At 41.1% G+C, this 18,605-nt stretch overlaps 1 protein-coding gene across 3 annotated transcripts in view; it reads right to left on the bottom strand.

Moving 5' to 3' along the window:
* The window catches only part of tmub2 (transmembrane and ubiquitin-like domain containing 2), a 40,981-nt gene extending 23,223 nt beyond the window's left edge, over positions 1 to 17,758 (bottom strand). Inside the window, exon 1 of one of the 3 annotated variants that reach the window (XM_059956614.1) lies at positions 17,626 to 17,758. The gene's annotated coding sequence lies outside the window, so the exon portion shown is untranslated. Of the gene's footprint in view, positions 1 to 6,254; positions 6,331 to 17,493; positions 17,599 to 17,625 lie in introns of those variants that run through there. The other 2 variants (XM_059956618.1, XM_059956616.1) reach the window with 2 other exon arrangements.
* Between the last annotated feature and the right edge of the window lie 847 nt (positions 17,759 to 18,605).

Genomic DNA, 18,605 nt, shown 5'->3' with positions numbered 1-18,605 from the left:
TTGACAATCCGATAGTTAAACATACTTTACGTATATGGTTTCAATTTCGGAAATTTTTTGGGTTGAATCAATTTGTTTTAACTATTCCTATTGTATCCAATTTCTTTTTTCATCCTTCTATTATGGACCAAGCTTATTCAGCTTGGAAGACTAAAGGATTACTACGATTTTCCGATTTATTTTTGGATAATTGTTTTATGTCTTTTGAACAATTATCTAATAAATATAATTTGCCTAGATTTCATTTTTTAGATATTTACAGATTAGGAATTTCTTAAACACTGTACTTCCTACCTTTCCAAATCTTGAGTCTTCGGGTATTTTGGAGAATTTGTTAGAATTAAATCCTTCTCAGAAAGGTGTAATATCAAAACTCTACAATATAATTATGAAAATATATTCAGAGCTCTTCTATAAGATTAAAAATGATTGGGAAAGAGAACTTAACCTTACTATCCCTATTGAGAATTGGGATAGAATTCTTCAATTAGTCAATTCATCATCTATATGTGCTAAGCATTCATTAATACAGTTTAAAGTTGTGCACAGGACTCATATGTCCAAGGATAAATTGGCTCGTTTTTATTCCTATACAAATCCTATATGTGACAGATGTCATTCTGAAATAGCGTCTTTAACTCATATGTTTTGGTCATGTCCGCTTTTGAAAAAATATTGGAAAGACATTTTTGATATTATTTCTACGGTATTGAACATTGATTTACAACCTCATCCTATTACTGCAATTTTTGGTTTACCTATGATGGACTCACTCCATTTATCTTCTTCTGTTTGTTGAATGATTGCATTTCTTATATTAATGGCTAGAAGATCTATTTTATTGAATTGGAAAGAAATTAATCCCCCTGCCATATTTCATTGGCTTTCTCAAACTATGTTATGTCTAAATTTGGGGAAAATTAGAAGTGTTGTATTTGACCCTTCTATTAAATTTGAAAAGACATGGAGACCATTTATTCAATATTTTCATATGATGTAATTTGACCCTGTTCCAAACCTATTCGTTTTTCCGGTTTTGATTATATATATGTTGAGAGGATCAGAGTTGGCGACACTGATGATTTTGTATTTTTTTTAATATATAGATACTATAAACAGCCCCCTTTTCATTTTTTTTTCTTTTCTTCCTTTTTTTTCTTTATTAGTTATTAGGTTGTTAGATTAGTTTTTCTTAGGGTTAATTTTTTTTTCTTTTTCTCTTTTCTGTTTTTTTTACATATAATATGATATATACCTAGTTTTGCTTTGTTTATATGATATTTGTATCATTCATGATTTGGGAAGACTTAACTATATTGTAATTATTGCTTGTGTATCCTTTCATGTTCAGTTTAAATTTGTAAGTTTGTTATCCCACTATCTATGTATTAATCTTATCATGTTGATATTAATAACAATAATAATAAAAAGATTGAAAAAGAAGTGGTAGAGGCAGGTTCAGTATTGTCACTTAAAGTAAAATTGGATAGGTATACGGACAGGAAAGGAATGGAGGGTTATGGGCTGAGTGCGGGCCAGTGGGACTAGGTGAGTTTAAGCGTCAGCACGGACTACAAGGGCCGAAATGGCCTGTTTCCGTGCTGTAATGGTTATATAAGAAATTTGAGACCATAAGACATAGGAGCAGAATTAGGCCATTTGACCCATTGACTCTGCTCTGCCATTCCATCATGGCTAATTTATTATCCCTCTCAAATCCATTCTCCCGCCTTCTCCCCATAACCTTTAATACCCTGATTAATCTTGTCAATCTCCACCTTAAAATATACCCAATGGCTTGGCCAGCACAGCAGTCTGTGGCAATGGAGTCCACAGATTCACTGTGACCTGGCTAAAGAAATGTTTCCTCATTTCTGTTCTAAATGGACATCCCTCAATTCTGACACAGTGCTCTCTGGTCCCCACTATACAAAACATTCTCTCCACATCCACTCTGTCTAAGCCTTTCAAAAGGTTTCAATGAGATGCCACTTCATTCTTCTAAACTCCAGCAAGTACAGGCCCAAAGCCATTAAATGTTCCTTTCATTCCTGGGATAATTCGTGTAAACCTCCTCTGGACCCTCTCCAACACCAGCACATCTTTTCTTAGATAAAGGAGCCCAAAACCGCTCACAATACTCCAAGTGCGGTTTGACCAATACTTTATAAAGCCCCTGCATTACACCTTTGCTTTTGTATTCTAGTCCTCTTGAAATGAATGTTACTATTGCATTTGCCTTCCTCACCACTAACACAAACAGCAAGTTAAACTTTAGGAAATCATTCAGAAAATAGTCCACACCTTTATCCCTTTGGTAATGTGCATAAATAACCATACGCTTTCCTACACTATATTCCATCTGCCACTTCTTTGCCCATTCCCCCAATCTGTCCAATTCTTCTGCAGACAACCTGCTTCCTCAATACTACCTGCCCCTCCACCTATCTTCGTATCATTGGCAAACATGGCCATCAATTCCTTCATCCAAGTCACTGATAAATAAAGTGAAAAGATGCAGTCCCAACACCAACCCCCTGCAGCACACCACCAGTCACCGGCAGTCAACCAGAAAAGGTCCCCTTCGCTCTTTGCCTCCTGTCAGTTAGATCATCTTCTAACCATGCTAGCACCTTCCATGTAATACCACGTGATCTTACCTTGTTAAATAGCCTCATGTGCGGCACCTTGTCAAAGGCCATCTGAAAATCTAAATAAACATCCACCGACTCTCCTTTGTCTATTCTGCTTGTTATTTCCTCAAAGAATTCCAACAGATTTCTCCTTTAGAAAACCATGCTGACATTGGCCTATTTTATCATGTGCCTCCAATACTTCAAAGTCTCATCCTTAATAATAGACTCCAACACCTTCCCAACCACTGAAGTCAGGCTAACTGGCCTATAACTTTCTGGTCCTCAGGAAACATTCCAGAATCTAGTGATTCTTGAAAAATTATTAAAGCCTCCACAATCTCTTCAGCTACTTCTTTCAGAACCCTGGGATGCAATCCATCTGGTGCAGGTGACTTAACTGCCTTCAAACTTTTTAGTTTCCCAAGCACCTTCTCTTTAGTAATAGCAATGACACACTTCTACCCGACACTCTAGTTTCTGGCATACTGTTAGAGACTTCAACAGTGAAGACTGGCGCAAAATACTTATTCAGTTCGTCTGCCATTTCTTTGTCCCCCATGACCTTTTCAATGTCATTTTTGCAGCAATCGATATCCACACTTGATTCCCTTTTATTCTTTATACAGTATATTTTAAAAATCCTTTGGTATCCTCTTATATTATTGGTTAACATACCTTAATATTTCAGCTTTTCTCTTTATGCATTTTAGATGATTTCTGTTGGTTTTTAAAAGCTTCCTAATCCTCCAACTTCCCACTAATTTTTGCTGTATTATAAGCCCTCTTTTTGGCTTTATTGCTATCTTTGACTTCCCTTGTCAGCCACAGTTGCCTCATTCTCCCTTTAGAATACTTCTTCATCTTTGGAAGGCATCTTTCCTGCACTTCTGAATTTCCCCCAGAAACACCAGTCATTGCTGTTCTGCCATCATCCCTGCTAATGTCTTCTTCCAATCAACTTTGACCAGCATCTCTGTCATGCTTTTGTAATTCCTTTACTGTAATACTGATACATCTGATTTTAGCAGCAGCTTCTTAAACTGCAGGGTGAATTATTTCATATTATGGTTACTGTCTCTGAAGGGTTCCTTCACCTTAAACTCCCTAATCAAATCTGAGACATTACATAATACCCAATCCAGAATTGCTCAACCAGAATCTGCTCTTAAAAAAAAATTCTATGTAGGCATTCTACAAATTCCCTCTCTTGCTTGCTCAATCTAACAGCATTTTGAAAACCCCCATGATTATCGCAACATTATCCTTTTTAAAGGCCTTTTCTATCTTCCATTGTAATTTGTAGCCCACATCCTGGCTAATGTTCAGAGGCCTGTATACAACTCACATCAGGGTCTTTTTTCCCTTGCAGTTTCTTAACTCTACCCACAAGGATTCTACATCATTCAATCTTAAGCCACCTCTAAAGATCTGATTTCATTTTTTACCAACAGAGCCTCCCCATTCCCTCTGCCTACTTGCCCATCCTTTTGATGCAATGTGTATCCTTGGATATTAAGCTCCCAACTATAATCTTCTTACAGTCCTGACTCAAGAGATGATCATACCTGCCAATCTCTAACCGCACTACAAGATCTACCTTATTCTGTATACTGCATGCATTCAAATATAACACCTTCAGTACTGTATTAGTCACCCTTTTAATCATCTTCCTGTCGTTCCTCACAGTCTCACTGCACAATGTAACTAATTGTACATCAACTGCCCCAACCTCAGCCCCTTCACTCTGGTTCCCATCCGCCTGCCAAATGATTATATACCCTCCCCCAACAGCTTCAACAAACCTGCCCACAAGAATATTGGTCCCCCTCAGGTTCAGGTGTAACCTGTCCTTTTCATACAGGTCATACCTCCCCCAGAAGAGATCCTAATGATCCAGAAATATGAAACCCTGCCCCCTGCACCAGTTCCTTAACCACACATTCATCTGTGGTTGAGGAATTGATCAAATTAAACTAGCCAAATCATCCTAGTCATCGAAAAATGAATTCCTGCTCAATTACATTTGGTATCCATTGAATTGAATTGATCTGAGGAGAAGTTTTGAAAAGTTACAATTTTTCAGCCATGCAGTCATCTGCCAAATAGTCCTATTCTTACCCTCACTGGCACGTGGCACAGGCAACAATCCAGATTACTACCCTGGAGGTCCTGCTTTTCAGCTTTCTGCCTAACTCCCTATATTCTCTCTTCAGGACCTCCCCCCTTCTCCTACTTATGTCGTTGGTACCAATATATACGACTTCTGACTGTTCACCCCACCGCCCACCTTCAGAATGCCATGGACCTGATCCGAGTCATCCTTGACCCTGGCACCTGGGAGGCAACATATCATCTGGGTGACTCTTTCATGCCCACAGAATCTGTTTTCTGCTTCTCCAATTATGGAATCCCCTATCACTACTGTATTCCTCTCCTCCCCCCACCTTCCCTTGAGCCACAAAGCCAGACTCACTCTTTAAAAAGGAATTAGGTAACAGACCTCCTCCCACATCTCTCAAATAGACACACGTAGGTAAAATTAATAGGCCACACTAAATTACTCTAAGCTGTACATGAGTGAAAGAATGAGAGGGTTGGGGGAAACCGATAAGAAAATGGTGCAACATGAGTTAGGGTAGGATTAGAATAAATAGGTCTGTGGTGGTTGGTGGGGACATGATGCACTGAAGGGCTCATTTCTGGGTTGCACCTCTCTGACTTTATAACTGACAGGGAAAGAAACCTAATTAAAACAGAATTCTAAGACTCTGACACCATCACACACTAATCTGTCTCAGTCAGCTCTCTTGATTCAGAGATAACAATTCAATAAAAATGTGCAGGATAAAAAAAAAGTAAATATAACTCAGTAAATAACATTCAGAACTGAAGTTCATGAAAGTGAGTCCACAGCCATGAAGCTAGTCATCACTGCAGACAATCCAGGAGCCCAATAGTTGTAGACCACAGCCTCACTTCAGTGCAGAGACAAGGAAACCTTGCAGAGCAGTGAGCTGAACACAGACGCATCCCTCACCTCAGCCTTGACATGCTGACCTTTTCAATCTGGCCTGGCCAACCCTCAGGTTGTTCCTCACTTTTGGACCCAGGCCCTGCCACCTCGACTCTGCCTCACCTCTGCCGCACTGAATCGCCTCCAAGTCCGCTCCAGAAATAGCCAAACATTGGCTTACTCTCCACTCTTGGGCGCGAGCCCTGTCTCCTCACTTTGGCCCGTACCCACCATGCTGGAACCATCCTGCACCCTCGAGACTTCAGTTCACACTGCAAAAATGCCAGGTTCAAAAGCTAAACTCTAGAAGGAAAGTTAGAAGCTACTGATTGCAGTGATAATTTCTGAGAAAAATTGTGATTAATATTGTAATTTATAGCTTTGTTTGCTGTCAGCAAGTTGCTGCCGTGCTTCACCAGTGCCAACTTAAACCAGAAGTCATTAAATCTCTAGAAAAAAATTTTCAGCATGAATTTCAGCATCAGTACAATTGTTTACATTAACACAGCAATGGCAAGTTAAAACTGACTAACAGATTAACGAGCAGAAAACCTCTAAGGAATTTGAAGGCAACAAGACATAAAAGAAAGCTTAACAAAATGCACCTTTTCTGTGAAGAACTGCTTTCTGACAACACTTCTGGATAGCTTTTAATTTTACGGCCCTTTGTCCTGGACTCTTCTGCCAAAGGAAGTAACTTTTTTCTTTAGGTAAACATATTTATCTTGCAAATCATTTTAAATACTTCAATTAGAACACTCCTTAATTAAATTTATTCAAAGTCATACAAATATGTACTATGCAACTTGCCCTCATAATTCAAAACTTTTTGATCCAATTTCATCTATATTAATTCCTCTTCACCAGGACATTCAGTGGCATTTATAAACCATGACCCAATCCTTGAAGTACAAAGTTTGTTTGGTCCTGGTTAAGGGTTTCATGCATTTGTTGTTGCTGTTTGTGTTGTACTGCTGTACATTGTGAACAAGCTATGTTGGCACCAGAACGTATGCCAACACTTGTGGGCTGCACCCAGCACATCCTCTGGTGTGTTGGTCATCAACGCCAATGATGTATTTTACTCTACGTTTTGATGCACATTTGATAAATAACTCTCAATCTCCACAACTTTCCAAGAAATTGGAAATTTCAATTTAATTGTAACCAACCGTCCAAGTGCTCACGTGATCCTTTACAGCTTCACTGTCAACTTACTTTGCCCCAGACTCTGTTTAGACAAATACTTACTGGTGCAAGCAACAATTTCTTCTGCTTTTACCTATCTCAGCTTTCAGAACCACTGCATTTACCACCTTCTTAATAAAAAATATTAATCCTCTATCTACTTCCCCATTTTCAACACTCTCCCTGAAATCCTTGAGCTTATTGTCACAGGCAATTTATCTTTACAACAACTACTTCCTACTTCTAAACCCATATTGTGTCCTGCCCATAGCACAGAGTGCAGCTTCTATAATCAATTACATTTTTTCACAATAGCCAGGCTTAAACCCAGCTTAGCAAACAATGAAGACATAACAATTTTGATACATCTATTTTATAGCTTCAGCAGCAATTCTTAGGGTTTATAGAGTTCAACCCAGAAAAGTGTGAAGTGATAATCTTAAGAAGGTCAAATATTAAGGCAGAGCACAGGGTTAATGGCAGGATTCTTAGCAGTGTGGAGGTACAGAGGGATCTTGCGGTGCACATCCATAGATCCCACACAATTGATAAGGTTGTTAAGAAGGCATAAAGTACAGCACAGAAGCTACCTTCAACCTACCTAGTCCATTTAAACTGCCTACTCTGATTGACCTGTACTGAGACCACAGCCCTCCATACCCCTACAATCCATGTACCTATCCAAACTTCTCTTGAAGCTCACATGAATCACTTGCACTGGCAGCTCATTCCACACTCCCATAACCCTCTGAGTGAAGAAGCTTCCCCTCACGTTCCCCTTTCATCCTTAACCCATGACGTCTCTAGTTGTAGTCCCACCCAACCTCAGTGAGAAAAGGCTGCTTGCATTTACCCTATCTGTATCCTCAGAATTTTATAGTCTTGACTTACTATTCTGGAGGACTCAAACCACCCATCTTAATTTACTATTCCCTTTGGGTCCCATCAATGGATTCTCCTCACCAAAATGAGGGAACAGAGTCGTCAGAGGGCAGAAAGGAACCAAGGTTAAAGCTTACCTTGTGGACCCGTTCGTGTCTGATTCATCCCAATGGACCGTCCATCCACTTACTTAATTTTGGCAAGGGGTCTACAACATATTGTGACCCTGCTCGCTGTGCCAAGATGTTGATCTGCCTCTCTACCAGCGGACTTTAGGTTCAGACACCTAGGGAATAACTGTCAATCGCACTTTACTTAAAAGTACATACTGTTTATTAGCAAGCCTGCATTCTCAGCTGGCAACACAGAGTCTCTGCTCACTGAGCTTGAGAAAATCTACAGCCAAGTGAGCCCAGAATACTGTTTGGAGCTGTTGATATACATTGTTATACATACAGCTAAGGGTAGACCGAGAAGCTTCTCATGGAACAAACACTTCTTTATACATTATTCTCACAGCAAGACTTGTCAAGCTGCCAATAAGTCAGTTAGGTTTTAGCCCGTTTAATTCTGCATATAAATCCTCATTACCTCCCTTTGTCATTCCATATCAACTAGGATTATCAATGTTGGGGTTGGGGTTGTTGTACATCTTAATTTTCATAATTGTGTTGGAAGGGTGGATAGTAACCCCTGGGATAGGCCGAAGGGCTTTCTGCGTCATCGTAATCTCCATCCTCATCATTTGCACCTCAGTCTTTCTGAGGTCCCCTTCCTTCTGGTGGGGACTCTGTATAAATACCCCTGTGGGTGTGGGGCAAAAGCACCGGCTGACAAGGGGCCATAAACATTGGGAAAGTGCTACAAGTATGAGTACTCCTGCGATGATGATAGCATAATGTAGCAGTATACCACTCCATCTTGCAAAACTATCACTGAAGGACCACAATCCTCCTTTTGAGCTAAAGCCATGTAGGTCGGCCCCGATTTTCCGGATTTCTGGAGAGAGAGGTAATGTTCTGTGATTCATCTGGGATGTAGGTGCAGCACTCTTGTCCTATACCAGCACATGCACCTCTTTTTCCAGCCAGAACAAAATTGAGAAGCTTCTCATGGAACAAACACATCTTTATACATTATTCTCATAGCACGACTTGTCAAGCTGCCAATAAGTCAGTTAGGTTTTAGCCTTTTAAATTCTGCATATAATTCCTCAATACAAGATGTTGGTGAAGCCTAATTTAGAGTCCCCTGGAATAGTAGAGAAATTCAAGTCTTCTCGCAAGTCAAGATGGGTGGCTTGATTCCCCCAGTATACAATGGGTGGGGGGGGGGGGGGGAGTCCGTTACAGAAAATAATAGACAAATATCCAGAAATGAAAAGAAACTGAGACAAATGTAGTTCAAATTGTCTAAACATTTGGGAAAAGACAATTGGCCTGCAGTTGGTACATTTGATTGAAATTTAATACAGCAGGTGGAACAAGGACTATGGAATGGGAAGGCAGGGAAAGCGTATGGTCACCTGATTGGCCCATGGCGACAAGAGGCAAAAATAAAAGTCATAAATTAAATTGTTGGACCGATAACGCTAAGCGAAGAGGGATAGCCGTGCATGATAAAACAGGCAATCCTAGGAGTCGGCAAAAATTGAGAGCGATTTGTGAAGAATGGGATAAGGGACAGAAACAGACAAAGGAGACAGGGAAAGAAACTATCAGAGACAAAACACACTTACCATGGAAGAACGAATAAAGGGAAATGGAATATAAAAATAATTCTTGAGTACCCCGCCTCTATCCAGACATACTGACCGATTCCCCAAACGATACGGATAATGATTGGGAATAGATAAGGCAAACTAATAATCTCACCGAACTACCCACAACTGCATCAGCACCTGTTTTACCAAGGTCAGGTTTTCCACCCCCATATGGCTCTCGCCAACTGTATTGCCACTGACCGATGTAGTGCCTCCAGAATGGTTGGGAAGCTGAATATCCATTTCTGCCCTCACGTGCAGTCAGACTGGACCCCTGAACAAGGGCTATAGGTTTCACTGGGACCGATACAGACCGAGTATCAATTGCCCATGAGCACCATGCCTAACCCACAAGCTGGAGCGGCAGGACAAGCACCTACTTTGCAAATCCTTAATCCCTGGACCCCTCCCAAACTCAGTGGTATTCTGAATGCCATCCCTGACAAAAAGGTCGACCCCTAAGGGTTCTGTAATTATTTAAGAACTGTCCTGACTCTGTATTCCACTAACTCCCGAGATTTTCAATTAAAGTAAAATTGGTTAAGTATATGGACAGGAAAGGAATGAAGGGTTATGGGCTGAGTGCATGTCAGTGGGACTAGTGAGAGTAAGCGTTCGGCACGGACTAGAAGGGCCGAGATGGCTGTAATTGTTATATGGTTATTTGTTCCCTCTGGCTATGGCTGCCCTTACTCCTACTGATCAGACACGATTCACCACTTGGCTCTGACATGGCAACTATGACCAGTTAATCGTGACTGGGCAAAATATGGATGATTGAAAATATATTGGACACTTTGTCCCACATTCTGGACCCCTCCATAGATGTAACTGAGTTCTTAGAGGGTAAACCCAGGAAAGGTGAGACCCCTGATTATTTCCTAGAACGCTTTAATGCCGTTTATTTTGCACAATCAGGAGGGTCGCTGTACACAGCAGGGAACCAGTCCCCACAGTACTTTGCTCTCCTCACCCAAGTCCTGCCCAGCAAGGTGGCCGACAGGGTTAAAGTCAACAATATGAACTGGCCAGAATCCACTCAAGCTTTAGAAAGCCATTTAAATTTAGTTAGTAGCTCACAAAGACAAAATATTTCTAGGAAAGTTGTAAATCAGATAAAGACATTCATTATTTATCATTGTAGCTGTACAATCAATCTGTGGCCTTGTCAGGAAAAAAAGTGTCTAGTTCAGTCTTTCAAAGCAAACCACAGAAGCCATCTAAAGGGGAAAAGGTCATTTAAATTTTAGTACATAACATTTCAGTGGGTGGCTAGAGCAATCTTCTACATTTTAATATTTGTTTTCTTTCCTTGAGAGGAAAGGTTGATTTTTGATTCTGTCCAATAATTAACAAATATAAGGACACTACACCTTTGCATTCACTAGAGTATGCATCCTAGCCACTGGGAAGTCGGCCATTATTTTTACAGACTCTCGATACGCCTTTGGAATCTCTCATGACTTCAACCAAATTTGGAAAGCTAGGGGCTATATCACTTCCTCTGGTACACCCATCACAAACAAAATTTACATTGATAATCTTTTGTCTACCATCTCTCTTCCCTCACAATTGGCCATTATTAAATGCTATGCACACACTAAAGGTTCTACTGAGACTGACTGTGGAAAGAACAGAACTGACTCAGCTGCAAAACAAGCTGCCCTTACCGGAACACTGATTGTTCCTCAAATGATGAATCGTGGGGGGAGAACTGAATCCCCCATTTCTGAATCAAAGGGTATGCCTGGAATTGAGGATGTGCGTGTTTTACAGAGGGATGTGTCTGAAAGAGAAAGCCACCTGTAAATCGGCTGGATATTTTTACTAAGCGACCTCCTGCCTGTCAGGTCTGCGTACCTGAAACTATACTGGGCTATGTTGTAGATTTTTTATATACCAATACTCACCTTGGCAAGGAAGGAATGGTAAGACGATGTTTGAAATCATGGTGGAGCCCGGACCTGGAGAAAGTAGCAGAGAATGTTGCCAGATGCTGTCTGATAGGCCAAGAACGTAATCCAGGAAAAGGCACCCCATGCCCAAAGGGATATACCCCATTGCCAAGATACCCTTTCTGCCAACTACAATTCTAATTTATTGAATTACCACGTGTGGAAAGACAATACTGTTATAAGTATTGTCTTGTAATTCTTGATGTTTTAGTAGATGGATTGAAGAATATCCCACCACAGATAACAAAACCGATACCATGGTGCGTATTTTGTTGAAATAAATCATTCCCAGATTCAGGGTACAGGAGCAAGTTGTATCTGACAACAGCCCTCAATTTGTGGGCAAGATTAATACCCAACTATGCCAGGCTCTGGGTATTAAACAGACATTCTATTGCCCTCACAGACTGCAGGCCTCCGGCTTGATTGAAAGGGCTAATGGGATGCTGACACATTGGCTAAACTCGGACAAGAAACCGGTTAACATTGGTTCAAAGTGCTACTGATAGTATTGTTCCAGACGAGAACTCATTAACAGACCAAACATGGTCTGTTGGCAGCCAAAATAGTATATGGCAGACCATTAAGAAGGCTGCCTTGCCAACCCTAAAATTACCTGAGATAGACCTGAATCAAATGTTGAATGATTTTATAGGGTACATCCTGGCACCAACCAAATCTCTCCAGATGTTGCACTGGCAGGTGAAGGAGGCCAACCAAGGAGAGGAACTGGAAAATGAACATTGAGTTCACCCAGGGGACTTTGTTCTGGTAAAGAACCATCTTAGAAAGAAACTTGAGCCTCGCTGGAAAGGACCCTGCTAAGTGTTACTGACCACTCCGACGGCAGTCAAACTATAAGGACTTCTGAAATGGACATATCTAGGACACGTCAAACATGTGCATTCATGACTAAGCTATTACTGTCTATACTTGTAACTTAAGCACTTGTATTGTAGTAACCAAGCCAAACACCTTCCTGTCGCTTTGCTGTAGTTATGCTGGGAAAACTAACTCATCTGCCAACTGGGTGTGTGCAGCGATTTCTCCCCATCGGAAATCAGGAGTTCCTCTAAGAGCCATTCTGCTGAACAGCAGTGACACTCAGACTAGTGAGACCCAAAATTGTACCGTGGTGTGATTAGAGACTGTGGGTGTCATTCATTCCCTCCCCCCAGGAAAAAGCCATCCGATGGGGAGGTCAGACATCATGGCCCTCCACCATTGTCAGATCTGACCAACCAGCAAATACTATTTGCTACTGTAATTTCAAAGGTAAGGGGACTTACTTACTGGGCAATAGTACTTATTCCATTTATACAACGGGCGAACCACCGTGCCCCCTGAACAGAACTCAATGGGCTTGCGGGGAAAGGGCCTACTTGTGGCTCCCAGGAGAGATAGCTGAACAATGGGACACCCAAAAAGGGAGCAGAAATTGGATGGGCTGAAACCCTGGACCAGCACCCTTCCCTCCTACGGCAAAAGCGAAGAATCTCACAACTGGAGTGCTTCTGGATGATAGCTTTCCCCTTCTACGGGGCAGCCCACAATTCAAGGGAAATCATCAATGGCCAATAGTACCGCTAAGGTCACGGATGACATCCAGGATCAGGTGAGGGCCATCATTGCTGAAATGGTGGCACTACAGCAGGCTGATTTACGGAACTGAACGGCCCTCAATTTTGTTCTGGCTGGAAAAGGAGGTGCATGTGCTGGTATAGGACAAGAGTGCTGCACCTACATCCCAGATGAATCACAGAACATTACCTCTCTCTCCAGAAATCCGGAAAATCGGGGCCGACCTACATGGCTTTAGCTCAAAAGGAGGATTGTGGTCCTTCAGTGATATTTTTGCAAGATGGAGTGGTATACTGCTACATTATGCTATCATCATCGCAGGAGTACTCATACTTGTAGCACTTTCCCAATGTTTATGGCCCCTTGTCAGCCGGTGCTTTTGCCCCACACCCACAGGGGTATTTATACAGAGTCCCCACCAGAAGGAAGGGGACCTCAGAAAGACTGAGGTGCAAATGATGAGGATGGAGATTACGATGACGCAGAAAGCCCTTCGGCCTATCCCAAGGGTTACTATCCACCCTTCCAACACAATTATGAAAATTAAGATGTACAACAACCCCAACCCCAACATTGATAATCCTAGTTGTCATGGAATGACAACGGGAGGTAATGAGGATTTATATGCAGAATTAAACGGGCTAAAACCTAACTGACTTATTGGCAGCTTGACAAGTCTTGCTGTGAGAATAATGTATAAAGAAGTGTTTGTTCCATGAGAAGCTTCTCGGTCTACCCTTAGCTGTATGTATAACAATGTATATCAACAGCTCCAAACAGTATTCTGGGCTCACTTGGCTGTAGATTTTCTCAAGCTCAGTGAGCAGAGACTCTGTGTTGCCAGCTGAGAATGCAGGCTTGCTAATAAACAGTATGTACTTTTAAGTAAAGTGTGATTGACAGTTATTCCCTAGGTGTCTGAACCTAAAGTCCGCTGGTAGAGAGGCAGATCAACAATACAACTTCAATATAACATCCTATCTCCTGTACTCAATACATTGATTTATGAAGGCCAATGTTCCAAAAGTTTTATGTCCCTATCAACCTGTGATGCCACTTTCAATGAATTATGGACCTGTATTCCCAGATCCCCACGCTCCTCAGTACCCTACCGTTCACTATGGTCCTACTGAAGTGGAAAATTTTGCACTTGTCTGAATTAAGTTCCATTTCTCAGCCACTTTTTCCAGCTGGTCCAGATACTGCTGAAAGCCATGATAGTCTTCCTCACTGTCCATTGCACCCCCAAATCTTGGTATCATCCGCAAATTTGCTGATCCAGTTAACCAGATTATCATCCACATCGTTGATATAGATGACAAACAAGAACAGACTCAGCACCAATCCTTCTGGCACGCCACCACCATAGGCCTCTAGTCAGAGAGGCAACCATCTACTACCACTCTCTGGCTTCTCCCACAAAGCCAAAGTCTAATTCAATCTACTACCTCATCTTGAATGTCAAGCGACTGAACTTTCTTGAACTTCCATGCGGGACCTTTGTCGAATGCCTTACTACAGTCCATGTAGGCAACATCCACTGCCTGGCCTTCAACAAATTTCCTAGTAGCTTCCTTGAAAAACTCTATAAGATTTGATTAGACTCAACCTATCACACAAGAAGCCATGCTGACTATCCTTAATCAGTCCATGTCGATCCAAATACTCTTATATCTGGTCCCTTTGAATACCTTCCAATAACTTTACCACAACTGATGTCAGGCTCACCGGCCTATAAATTTCCTGGTTTATTTTTAAAGTCTTTCTTAAACAGCAGAATAGCAGTGGCTATTCTTCAAACCTCACACACTTCACCAGTCACTTAGGATGATTTAAATATCTCTGCTATGGCTGCAGCAATTCCTGCACTTCCCCCCCACCCCACAGGGTCTAAAATCACCCTATCAGGCCCTGGTTACACTTTAATTTGCTTGGACTGCAAACACTTCCTCCTCTGTAATCTGTGCAGGGTCCATGAAGTTATGCTATTTTGCCTTACTTTTAGACTCCATGTCCATCTCCTGAGCAAACATGGATGGAAAAAAACATACTTTTAAGGGTTCCCCAACCTTCTCTATTCTCCATCCCCTTTGCCCCCTCTCACCTTATCTCCTTACCTGCTCATTACCTCCCTCTGATGCTCCTCCCCCTTTTCTTTCTTCCACAGCCTTCTGTCCTCTCCTATTAGATTCCCCTTTCTCCTACCCTGTATATCTTTCACAAATCAACTTCCCAGCTCTTTACTTCACCCCTCCCCCTGAGGTTTCACCTATCCCCTGTCTTTCTCCCTCCCCCACCTTCTTACTCTGACTCCTCATCTTTTTTATTCCAGTCCTGATGAACAGTCTCAACCTGAAACGTCGACTGTATTCTTTTCCATAGATGCTACCTGGCCTGCTGAGTTCCTCCAGCATTTTGTGTGTGTTGCTTGGATTTCCAGCATCCACAGATTTTCTCTTGTTCGTCATTCAGCTATGTGTGAAGGATTAGTTTTTCTTAGAGTAGGTTAGAAGTTTGGCACTACATCATGGGTATTGTGCTGCAGTATTCTATGTTCTATGGATACTTACATGTGTTTAATATTGCCTTGTGAAATGTTAGTGAAGCCTTCCAAACAGACCATCATAGGTTGTATTGAAATACTTAAGGGGAAGTGTCATGCTGTGTGTCAACTGTTTATCAAATAGTCAACTGTTTCCTAACCCTAAATGGCCCATCATATTTTCCTTTATAAACTTGCAGATACTCAAGTAATAAACTAGTATAAATTAAGCCATCAGTGCCATTATCACTGGCATCCATTATTAGCAATACTCAATTCAGCATCATCAGTTAATCAAATAAGGAAAGTTGAGCTTATTAAAACAATGTGATTTATTGATCTCTACATTCCTATTTCAAATTAAAAAACTGTAATGAAAAAGAATAAAAGCCTATATTTAAACAGAATCTAAGACAAGCTATATATGTTAAGTTGTTGCCTCAATAACATTGATTCACCTCATCTAAAGGCAGATCCCAAAATATAATTGCTATAATTAGGCATGAGTGAAATATTTCAATTCCTTTAAGATTAATGTATTAACAAATTATCAGCCAATAAAATGAATTTCCACATAAAATGTGCTCTAAAGGAAATATTATTCATTAGTTTCAAATACAAATACTTTATTGTCACCAAACAATTGATACTAGAGCGTACAATCATTAGTGATATTTGTTTCTGCACTTCGTGCTCCCTGAAATACAAATCAAAGTAAATATAATAACAATTTAAATTATAAATGATAATTAGAAAATAGAAAAGGGAAAGTACGGTAGTGCAAGTCAGGTCCAGATATTTGGAAGGTACGGCCCAGATCCAGGTCAAATTTCTTCATCTTTCTCAGGAAGTAAAGGTGCTGGTGGGCCTTCTTGGCAGTGGACTCTGCTTGGTTAGACTAAGTCAGGTCATTTGTGATATTCACCCCGAGGAACTTAAAGCTTTTGACCCGTTCCAACTGCACACCGCTGATGTAGATGGGGTCGTGCGGTCCGCTAGGAGCAGACATACAATTATATTGTATAAATTATATAAATCCCAGCAAGGGTGGGTTTACAGCATATGGCTTTTTGCCCAGGATAAGAGAATGATGTGGAACATATGATGATCTATGGAATACAATTCATTTCCCATTTCTGGGCTCAGGAGATAAATTCAAATGATGTGGTTAAGGATTGTACTTCAGAGGTCAACATCTGTTCTGTTCCCAAGTAATTAAAACACAACTTAGAGATAGGCCTTAATTACAACCAAATTAATGTCTTAAGATACATCTTCATAGAACACCAAACCAGAAGGGTGACATTATCTTATGTAAAATTAACTTTTTGGTGGGTTGATGCAAGATTACCTGAAACATAATTAATATTAGCCTTTCAAAAAAAATGTCTGATTTTAATCAGCTATAACTGCCTTAACCCTAACTCATTAGGTTTTATGGATTTCTTTTAGTAGGAAATCAACACTTCCATGTAGGAAGAATTCCTCATTAATAAGTTGATTAGATCAGCAACTTAAATATAACATCCATGCTGGGCTAGGTCGATTTATATGCAAATTCCCAATTTCTTGCACTCTTATTCTAGAATCCATGTTGAATACAGAGCCTCCAGATTTACACATGAACAGGGTTTTTGCCCACAGTACCTTCGAGAAAGGCCGTGTTTGTGCCTACAGAGGTGATCTTACCCTGGGCAAACACCCAGACAGACACTGTAAACCCACCCCTGATGGGACTCTACAAATAAAGCCTCGTGAACTCCGATGCTACGGCCCCTCCTCTGGTCATCGCCAAGAAACCGAGCTAGGACGCCAGCCTGAGACTCCCTGTTCGAAATTCAGTTTATATAAAGAGTAAGTTTAGTATTAGTGACTGAAAGCGTCACTCCACCCTGAGTCAAACCGGGTTGAGGAAAGTCCGGCCCCGGACCTACCTGGCCCCGAGTAAAGCACGAACTCAAACTGGAGCCGTCCCTGCTGACAGACCGGTCCTACCCGGCTCATTGCTGCAAAAGTCCGGGAGGAACGCGCATTTAATGCATCTCGCTCGCATCGTCTCGCCTCACCTGTTCTCTAACACCATGTTCCCGGGGCGCTGGAAATCCAGTCCTTACGAAATGTCGGCTCAGCAGATTCCTCCAGCGCCACCATCAACATAGATACACACAACGTGTAATATCACTGCAAACTGCGCTCTCGTCACCGAAGCGCAACTGCGCGTGACGTCACTCCAACCCGCCGTTTTTGCCTACCATCAGAAGGCTACGAGACGTCACCACAAATTGTGGCCTTTCCACCCCTTGGCGACCAGATGGTGACAGGGCGTCACGTAAACAAAAGAAGACGCGCATGTAAAAGAATCTTTGTCTTGGTAAATTCAGCCAATTAAATTAAACCGTCATAAAGTGGATTTTTAGAGCTATTTAGAAGCTTAGCACCTTTACAATACTGAAGAGAGAAAACAGAAAACTTCTGACTTGTTTCCTCAACATCAGTATCGTGGAAATACTGGAATCTGTAGTGAAGCACGCAATAGCAGGACAACTTGAAATAATAATAGGATTTAGTCAACTCAGTATGAGGAAATCACGTTTGACTAATCTATTGTATTTATTTGAGAAAGTGACACAAGAAATCAATAAAGGAGAGGAGGGTCAAATGGAGTGAGATATATTTGAATTTTCAGAAAGCTCCTGTAAAGGTTCCACACGGGAGCATATGTAACATACAAACATGGATAGGTTATTATATAAAAAAACAAAGAGGTGGAATAAATTATCTTTTTGTTTAGAGTCTCAGATTATGACTAGTGGATTACTAAAGGAATTGGTACTTGGGACTCTGCTATTCATAATCTACGTCAACAATTTGGCTGATGGGAACAAAATGTCATCTAAGTACTCTGATGTTACAAATCTACGTGTGATTGTGAATAGGAAAGAAATTGTAAAAAAAGGCTTTGAAGGAATATACACAAATTGAGTGAATGGGTGGGAACTTGGTAAATGGAATGAATGCATTGTGGAAAAATTGGAGGACATGAACG

Source organism: Hypanus sabinus, chromosome X1 (assembly GCF_030144855.1).
Source record: "Hypanus sabinus isolate sHypSab1 chromosome X1, sHypSab1.hap1, whole genome shotgun sequence".
Classification (NCBI taxonomy): domain Eukaryota; kingdom Metazoa; phylum Chordata; class Chondrichthyes; order Myliobatiformes; family Dasyatidae; genus Hypanus; species Hypanus sabinus.
The sequence above is the reverse complement of the archived record's forward strand: the minus strand, read 5'-3'. Positions and strand labels throughout refer to the sequence as shown.